At 31.0% G+C, this 10,280-nt stretch overlaps 1 protein-coding gene across 1 annotated transcript in view; it reads right to left on the bottom strand.

Annotated features, from left to right (window-relative positions):
- Positions 1-8,048: 8,048 nt before the first annotated feature.
- GRIA2 (glutamate ionotropic receptor AMPA type subunit 2) overlaps positions 8,049-10,280 on the bottom strand; it is a 380,491-nt gene continuing 378,259 nt past the window's right edge. Inside the window, exon 16 of the mRNA XM_053703773.1 lies at positions 8,049-8,513. The gene's annotated coding sequence lies outside the window, so the exon portion shown is untranslated. The remainder of the gene's footprint in view (positions 8,514-10,280) is intronic.

Here is a 10,280-nt window from a genome sequence, read left to right as displayed (position 1 = left end):
TCATTCTATTTCATCCTATAAAAAAATCTAGATTATAATGATTATTCCTTAAACACTAAGAGTAATGTAGATATCAAAAATAAAATAAGAAACTTATATAGAAAAAAATGTAAAAAAATATAGTAGAGAAAATGCAATAAATACAATGAGATTCACACGTAGTGTTATACAGTCTGAGTCACATTTCAAACCATTAATATCATTTTAATCTGTATGGTCATTATGTACGTGTTTTTTTTTTCCATTTATTAAGCTTTTATTTTCAAAGTACACTCCTCAAAGGCACTTCGATCACAAAACAAAAATACATAGCCAGAAATGAACATGGCAACCTCAATACATTTCAAACATTTTTTTTTTGTGTTTTTCAACTTGGTTATTTCATCCTAAGTGATTAATAAAATCTGATGCACAAAGAAAGCATCTAGTTGTATTAAGGCGCTGTCATGTTTTATTTAAATAATACAATATTAAATCATTATGTTACCAAAACAACCCTAAGTGACAGCTAAAATCAGTCCTTCATGTCCTCTTATCAAGAAGTATTATTTTGCACAAAGTCAATAATTTTATAACAATCCTAGAATCAGAATATATTTTGTTACTTCCACATTTTTTTCCTTCTAACATACCAATTCCTCTTGATTATAAATGTATTTGAATGACAGTCAAATGTTTGCATTATGAGCATTGCCACTTAAGGAGTAAACTTTTAAGATTTCCTACAAATATTTTATATAATGTACTTATACTTCATTCATTACATTTATATGTAGGAAAATAGATCAGTGTCTTGGAAAAAATTGGCAGTGAAATTAAGTTCAAGCTACTTAGACAAATTTAAAAGCACCTTTCTTATCAAGTATTCTTAAAGCTCTTCATAAATTTGCTTCCATTTACTGTACAATGCATTTTAATGTATAATATATGACTGATGATTTAGTTATTTTTTTTTCCTGGTTTCCAATATGCTTTTAAACATATGCATGTCCTATGTCCTATAAGGACATAATCTGCAAGCTAAATGATACTGTGTATTGTTATCTTTCAGAATAGGCAGGCTATTACCCCATAATATGTTCCAAACAGTGTAACTGCAGTTTTGTACTGTTATACACAATCTACGTAACACTGCATAAAGAAAATATTGTTATAAGCAGAGAACTAGAAAGACAATTGCAAATTTACACAATATTTCAAAACTATTTAGATATATATATATATATATATATATTTATACAAAATGAATTAAAATCTGTGAACTGCTGTCAGTGTTCATGACTATAGTGCACACAGACATGTTCTTATATAAGTATGCTGTATAATGCATCACGTACCAAAACATGAATATCAAAACTTTTTTTTTGTGTGTGTTTAAGAAAGATGTGCATTAATCAGTCCATATATTTTGCAATTTATATAGTCTTACATTATGTACAGATTTTTTTTGTGATGTCATGTTATAAAGCAATAAAATATAATTTTACAGATCATTTCAAAGTTATTTATATACAGACCTTTGAAGTCTTTGATTTGTAAAGTGAAATATTTTTTTTCTATTTGAGTAGCAATTTCAAACGCAAACAAAGCTGCACTGCTCAGTAACGCAAATTATAATTTCTTTTACGAACTAAAATAACATTTTAATAACAAAAAATTTATAAGATTAGCACATATTTTGCTTCTACTAGCAAACTCACGTTCTGTAGATTAGTTGAACCTGAAATCTGTCAGGGTATTTGCATTGTTTTTAAAGATTTTATAGTGTTTCATCTTCAAACAGTTCAAAATAAGTATTTAACGGGTCACTCTGCTGCAGTACACAGCACTGTGTCATCTTTAAGTGTCTATAAAATACTTGCTAATGTACTAGTATTTTTTCTATCTTTATTTTGCTTCTATAGTTACTGTGTTTTAATTAACTACAATAAACTACTAATAATTTACTGTTGTATTAAATTTAAAAATGAATTAGGGGCAAGATAAATTGGGCTTCATGTAGTAAGCAGCAAAGGCTGCTTTGGAGAACTTGAAGTGCAGCCTTGCTCATGCTAACCTGCTTACAACCACTGGTTACCTTTTTTGCCAATTCAGCAATGTTAGAAATAAATCCCCCTGAACACTTTTGTTTGGAGTGATTGACAGGCTCTGCTCTCAGAGGGATGCACTGCATAAGGAAATCCTTGTACAAAGATTACTGTGGACAGCTGACGGGAACCATGTCCATCCGTCAGATAATACATGATGCCTATTGTTTAAATATTTTAAAAAAAAATACTTAGGGCTACATTGCACTGCTGCATACTCAGCCACTTTCATTAGAGCAAAGTACCAACAGCCTACTAAGGGCCAGATTACAAGTTGTGCGCTAACACTTACACGCAAGCAAAAAGTGGTTTATCATGGCTGCTTTTGGTGTAGTGCTCGTATTACAAGTTGAAAGTAAATGTGATTGTTTGAGCACCATTGAAGCTAATGTTACACAAAAAAGTTATAAGGGCTCAAAGACATGATTTCTCAGGTGTTAGAAAAACAAAAGAGGAAGCAAAGGGATTTAACAGAGACACACACACACACACACACACATATATATATATATATATATATATATATATATATATATATATATATATATATATATATATATATATATATATATATATATATATAGAGATAGATAGATAGATAGATAGATAGATAGATAGATAGATAGATATTATGTGTGTTCATATGTATTTATAGGTGTATATATGTCTTTACAGACATATATACACATATAAACACATACATACATATGTAGTCATACATATAAGTGCATTGGAAGCCCTTTGCAGTCAAGTAGATGAAAATATGAACAAGCATATTTACGCTATATTCATATTTAATAAAGTCTTATACTGTACATTTACAGTAAATATTTGACATTCCAATGATCTGCACATAGCATAATATGTTCTATGTATATTTAAATAGATATTCCTATATATCTGTGTATATATATATATATATATATATATATATATATATACCTATATATAATCATCTATATATAAAGGTATAAATATATATTATACCAAAACACCATTACAACATATTCTGCTATGTGAAGAACATTGGAATGCAAAATATTAATATTTGTTGGGTTAGGGCACTTGAGAATATGCAATCAGGTTTACTCTCGAGTAGGGTGTTGATTTCTATGGGGGAATGCCTTAATGCATGCATGCTATTCCTAACCTAGCTTTTTGAACGCATTGGGTTAGCGCACGTGTAACTTCTAGCAAAGTTAGCGTGAGAGCGGAGCATTAAATACCGCTCCACTTGTAATCTGGTCCTAAATGTGTAAAAGTACTGCAGCATAGTGATAAACAGAATGATGATTTTCCAATATATCCAATATATTCCAATATATGGACTATTATGTTGACTTAGTCGCATTGACTTTAGTCAAAGAGATGGAAATAGTGATGTTAAAAGATTTGTCAAATCTGTCACCGTACTTTTACAACTAACTGATTTTAACCCAATGCCATTGCCCCAGCTTAAAGAGACACTGAACACAATTTTTTTTCTTTTGTGATTCAGATAGAGTATGCAATTTTAAGCAACTTTCAAATTTACTCCTATTATCAATTTTTCTTCGTTCTCTTGCTATCTTTATTTGAAAAAAAAGCATCTAAGCTATTTTTTGGTTCAGCCCTGGACAGCACTTGCTTATTGGTGGGTGAATTTAACCACCAATAATCAAAAACAACCCAGGTTGTTCACCAAAAATGGGCCGGCATCTAAACTTACATTCTTGCTTTTTAAATAAGGATACCAAGAGAATGAAGAAAATGTGATAATAGGAGTAAATTAGAAAGTTGCTTAAAATTGCATGCTCTATCTGAATCACAAAAGAAAAAATGTGGGTTCAGTGTCTCTTTAAGCTGAAGTCATTTAAATAAAAGTCAAATTCTAGTGAAAAGTGTTTGAAAATTTGATTTACTGGAAAATCATATTATGTTCTTTAAAATGTTAAAGGAATAGTCTAGTCAAAATTAAACTTTCATGATTCCGATAGAGCATGCAATTTTAAGACTCTTTCTAATTTATTCCTATTATCAATTTTTCTTCGTTCTCTAGGTATCTTTATTTAAATGTAAGCCTAGGAGCCGGCCCATTTTTTGTTCAGCACATGGGTAGCACTTGCTGATTGATGGTTACATTTAGACACCAATCAGAAAGTGCTACCCAGGTGCTGAACAAAATTGGCCGGCTCCTATGCGTACATTCTTGCATTTTCAAATAAAGATACCATGAGAATGAAGAAAAATGATAATAGGAGTAAATTAGAAAGTTTATTAAATATGTCTGCTCTATTTGAATCATGAAAGTTTCATTTTGACTAGACTATTCCTTTAATACTAATTTTAAAAAAAATCTGCTCAGAGCAGAGAAACAAACTGCTATATATTGTAAATTTTACTTGATTTTAAAATCTGAACTTATCATTAAATGTTTAAAAGTTAATCAAATTACATATTTAATATCCATAATAATTATGTAATATAATGCTATAGTATATATATAATACATTTATAAAACTAAACTTTTGAAATCTTTTAAAATATAATTATGTGAAATAATGTGAAATTTAAAGCAAACTTATTTTTAAAAAGTGCCATTATTTAAATAAAAGTTCATAGTGAAATAACTTTTTTTAGTTTTATATATATATACAGGGAGTGCAGAATTATTAGGCAAATGAGTATTTTGACCACATCATCCTCTTTATGCATGTTGTCTTACTCCAAGCTGTATAGGCTCGAAAGCCTACTACCAATTAAGCATATTAGGTGATGTGCATCTCTGTAATGAGAAGGGGTGTGGTCTAATGACATCAACACCCTATATTAGGTGTGCATAATTATTAGGCAACTTCCTTTCCTTTGTCAAAATGGGTCAAAAGAAGGACTTGACAGGCTCAGAAAAGTAAAAAATAGTGAGATATCTTGCAGAGGGATGCAGCACTCTTAAAATTGCAAAGCTTCTGAAGCGTGATCATCGAACAATCAAGCGTTTCATTCAAAATAGTCAACAGGGTCGCAAGAAGCGTGTGGAAAAACCAAGGCGCAAAATAACTGCCCATGAACTGAGAAAAGTCAAGCGTGCAGCTGCCAAGATGCCACTTGCCACCAGTTTGGCCATATTTCAGAGCTGCAACATCACTGGAGTGCCCAAAAGCACAAGGTGTGCAATACTCAGAGACATGACCAAGGTAAGAAAGGCTGAAAGACGACCACCACTGAACAAGACACACAAGCGGAAACGTCAAGACTGGGCCAAGAAATATCTCAAGACTGATTTTTCTAAGGTTTTATGGACTGATGAAATGAGAGTGAGTCTTGATGGGCCAGATGGATGGGCCCGTAGCTGGATTGGTAAAGGGCAGAGAGCTCCAGTCCGACTCAGACGCCAGCAAGGTGGAGGTGGAGTACTGGTTTGGGCTGGTATCATCAAAGATGAGCTTGTGGGGCCTTTTCGGGTTGAGGATGGAGTCAAGCTCAACTCCCAGTCCTACTGCCAGTTTCTGGAAGACACCTTCTTCAAGCAGTGGTACAGGAAGAAGTCTGCATCCTTCAAGAAAAACATGATTTTCATGCAGGACAATGCTCCATCACACGCGTCCAAGTACTCCACAGCGTGGCTGGCAAGAAAGGGTATAAAAGAAGAAAATCTAATGACATGGCCTCCTTGTTCACCTGATCTGAACCCCATTGAGAACCTGTGGTCCATCATCAAATGTGAGATTTACAAGGAGGGAAAACAGTACACCTCTCTGAACAGTGTCTGGGAGGCTGTGGTTGCTGCTGCACGCAATGTTGATGGTGAACAGATCAAAACACTGACAGAATCCATGGATGGCAGGCTTTTGAGTGTCCTTGCAAAGAAAGGTGGCTATATTGGTCACTGATTTGTTTTTGTTTTGTTTTTGAATGTCAGAAATGTATATTTGTGAATGTTGAGATGTTATATTGGTTTCACTGGTAAAATTAAATAATTGAAATGGGTATATATTTGTTTTTTGTTAAGTTGCCTAATAATTATGCACAGTAATAGTCACCTGCACACACAGATATCCCCCTAAAATAGCTATAACTAAAAACAAACTAAAAACTACTTCCAAAACTATTCAGCTTTGATATTAATGAGTTTTTTGGGTTCATTGAGAACATGGTTGTTGTTCAATAATAAAATTAATCCTCAAAAATACAACTTGCCTAATAATTCTGCACTCCCTGTATATGTATATATATATATATATATATATATATATATATATATATATATATATATATATATATATATATATATATATATACTAAATATACATTGATATACATTGTGTTACTATTTTTGTTAGAAATGTTTGTATCATAGCATTAATAAAAGTGATATGAAATCTATGAAAAACAATGTTTTGAAACAAAAGGTTTTATAACTATTTATATTACTATCCTATATATAGTTTTAAGATAACTTTTATACTCACACTAGTTAAGTGTAAGCTTATGTCAAGGAAATTTAAGGGGATATGAAACCCAATTTGGGTTTCATATTCCTTTAATTTAATTAGTTGGTATCCTGGATAATGTAATTGTTGTTGGGTTTTTTTATTATCTGACAACACATTTTTTCACAAACTAGTATGACTTTTAAAGAAAATGAATAATGTGATTTTTTTTCACTCTCTAACACACATCAGAAACTAAAAAAACATTTTAATAATATAAGGGCAGCTAACTTTTTTAAGAACTGTATCCAAGTGATAAGTAATATATATTTTAGAATATTAATTTTAACAATGTCAATGCAAATCACAAATGCAAAAGTACTTTTACAGAAAATAGGGCTTTGTGTGTTTCAATAACTGATTTCTGAACCCTAGTCACCCATTTTTTATTGGTTAATAACTGTTGAAAATAGAAAACGATCAGAAAAGTCTATTATGTTTCTGCCTTAGATAACACAAATGTATAACACACAATTTTAAAGATACATTCACTCTTGGGTCATATTAAGACACATTTTATTACTGTATTCAACCCATAACAGCATGTTAATGTTTACTATCTTTTGAACTCAAAAAATATTTCTATACAATGTCCAACCATTGTCTTGGCACAATTAAATTATCTAACTATATAATTAATAATAATATTGCACATAACCTCAAAACATAATTTTATTGGATAAATGGCAAAACTAGGTGAATTAATGTGCAACATGAAATATAAGATGATTTTTTAAACTCTATTAAGTAATCAACAGTATGTCATAATCCAGTAATTGTATTTCTTATAACATACATTTTCTCATTTTCTGAAACATTACTGCTGAAAGTAATAAGCAAGATGGTGTACATGACTGTGTTAGAATACACATTGTATACTTTAACTCAAGAGTAAATGTGCCCTTAAATTATAAAAAAAAATATATTTACTTGGACCATTTATACTTTATTGTAATATACGTCACTTTTTTAATCCTGAAAAAAATGTAGATATTTATCTAAGATGCCCTGTTAACAATATTTAAATAAACTGGTAATATCAAACTGTATTTTTCAAAAATGAACTGGACTGCAAATAAATCAGAAAACATTCTGAATATCAAGCATTTTTAAGTCTTCTGACTAAAATTAAAATTTAAAATTTAAACAAGTACAGTCAAATGTTAATAATAATAATCATAATAATATCAAATGACACTATCTGAATCTTTAATATATATTTTTTTTCTTCAGCAAATACATATTTGGCTTTGAAAAATATGGAATTAATGTTAACCCTTATGTTCCTCTTCTTATAGTTTATATTTTTATCATATACAACCAATGTGGAAGCAATTTATTGAAAAGCCATTGATTCCTTTTTCGAAAATACCAAAAAATATTTTTTTTTATATATTTTGAATGTTTTTTTTTCTATAAAATGTCACATCTTGATGCAGTTGATGTCAAGTGTGCTTAAGTCAATATGAATCAAGAGACTAACAACGGTGGCTTCAGAAACTGGTGTGTTGCCTGTACAACGACTTTAATCAGATTTACAGTCCTTCCAATTGTTAGCTGTGCATGTCAGTTAGCTTCATCTTGAGTAAGAGTAGAAAATTGAGTTATGCTTTGTTTAATATTTGCTATTCTCTTTGTTTCAGCTAAGCATCCATTTTTAGAATTCAAGATGAAATCCACTGGAACAAAATAATTCTTGTTTGAAAAATGTTTTCAAGATATTGGATGCCTCTTTTTCACCACTTTGACAATTAACGCACAAGTAAGACCATTGTATAAGGCACTCAAAAGGTTCTTATCAATCACGAGAGATCAGTCACACTGACATTCATTCTCATGCCAGGACTCACTGCATGCACTGCTTTTGGAAATTCTGGAGTCATAATATGTCCATTTCTCCAGTGCTTCCTGTAATTGACAGCCTTGCCTTGCTCCTCATGACATAATTGAAGGATATCTTAAAAATAAAGGAAAAAGAAAAATGTAAAACAGCAATTAGTGGAAATAAGATGTTTCAGTAAAACAAATAACTGAAGTATTTTTAAAGGGATGTGATACTCAAATGTTGAAGCATTTTAAAGTGATGTAACATAGCTGTAAAAAGTTGACTAGAAAATATCACCTGAACATCTCTATGTAAAAAAAGGAAGATATTTTACCTCAAACTGTTAAAAGTCTTTAAGCAGCCAATCAGGATGCTAGTGCCAGGACTTTCAAGGGAGTGTGCATCTGGCATGTGCAGACACAGTCATGTTATTTTCCTATTCAGTTTAAGGATGTTTACTATGGAATCTCACACAATTTCAGTGAAATCTCATGAGATCACAGCAAAAAAAATGCATGACCTCAGAACTGCTGATTGGCTATTGTTTTTTTTTTTGGGGAGAGTTTATTAAACTTGCAGCTGGACAGCAGCTGAAGTATAACTGCTCCCAGTACACTTACTCTAGTGAGCTGAAGAAATTTTGAGGTAAACTATATTCCCTTTTTACATAGAGATGTTCAGGTGATGTCTACTTTTTAGAGTTATGCTTCATAAATATAAAGTGATTTAGCATATGATCAGTAAGTCCATTTAACATAGCAAAGTAAGGGGTCGATTCCAATCTTTCTGATCCCATTTGTCAACATTTTTTTGGGCTTCTGATCCATGTTTTTCAAATTCTGAGTGATCACAATCAAAGCCATAACAACAATTTCTGTACTGGGAAAAGTTCATATTGGATCAGATCAGATGTGTGCAATACACTCTTAAAATGGCCACAAACTTAATTTTAGATGTATATTTATCAATATATGGTCTAGATTAATTAAACATATATTCAGCACTATTGCAAAGTCCTTCAGTAGTAGACAGGATGGATATTTACATAGGTATATGTATTTAATAAACAGATATGTGATAACTCTCCAGCTTACAACTAAGATCTGTAGGAAATGCAAAAAAAAAAAAAATTAAATCACTATTAAGTCCATTTTGTTTAAAACTACAATCTTCTTACAGTTATAGAAATGCAGGAAAGATATTTGGGAATTGTGGTCTGTACAGTGGGTTTTTAAAATTGCAGTCCGTATAGTGAGTTCTGCAACTTTGGACTATACTTAAAACATCATCACTTAGCAGTTTAAAGATTTACAGTTGGAGAACTTGTACAATCCCATTTCAGAAGACAAGTTGTGGCCACTTTCTTCTTATGGAAATTATTATTCTTCATTATTTTTCTTGATTTTTTTATGAACATGTAACCAAAATGAAAAACAAGATTTTCTTAATGCATTTTAAAATAATACTTTTAAAATTTAAAAAGTTTGAAAAACTCAAACATGCCCAGTATACAGATCATGCCCATATACAAATGGCATTTAGATTGTTTAACACTTATCATAAACACCACTCTATCCAATTACAAAATATACACACAGACTCTGTTAATCCATTTGGTATTTAAGTTATTGGTATCCAATATTGATAGTTCCAAGTGCTGTTGTGGAAACATGGATATCAAATCTTTTTAAAAGAATGTTGGCTGTATTTGACTTGGGAAGCTTGTGATCACTTTGTTAAAGGGCCATTAAACTCAAATTTTCTCTTTAATGTTTCAGATAGAGAATACAATTTTAAACAACATTCCAATTTACTTCTATTATATAATTTGCTGTAATCTTTAGATATCCTTTGTTAAAGAAATAGCAATGCACATTGGTGAACCAATCACATGAGGCA

Source organism: Bombina bombina, chromosome 2, assembly GCF_027579735.1.
Source record: "Bombina bombina isolate aBomBom1 chromosome 2, aBomBom1.pri, whole genome shotgun sequence".
Lineage (NCBI taxonomy): Eukaryota > Metazoa > Chordata > Amphibia > Anura > Bombinatoridae > Bombina > Bombina bombina.
Note: the sequence above shows the minus strand (reverse complement) of the source record. Positions and strands in the feature narration are given on the sequence as shown.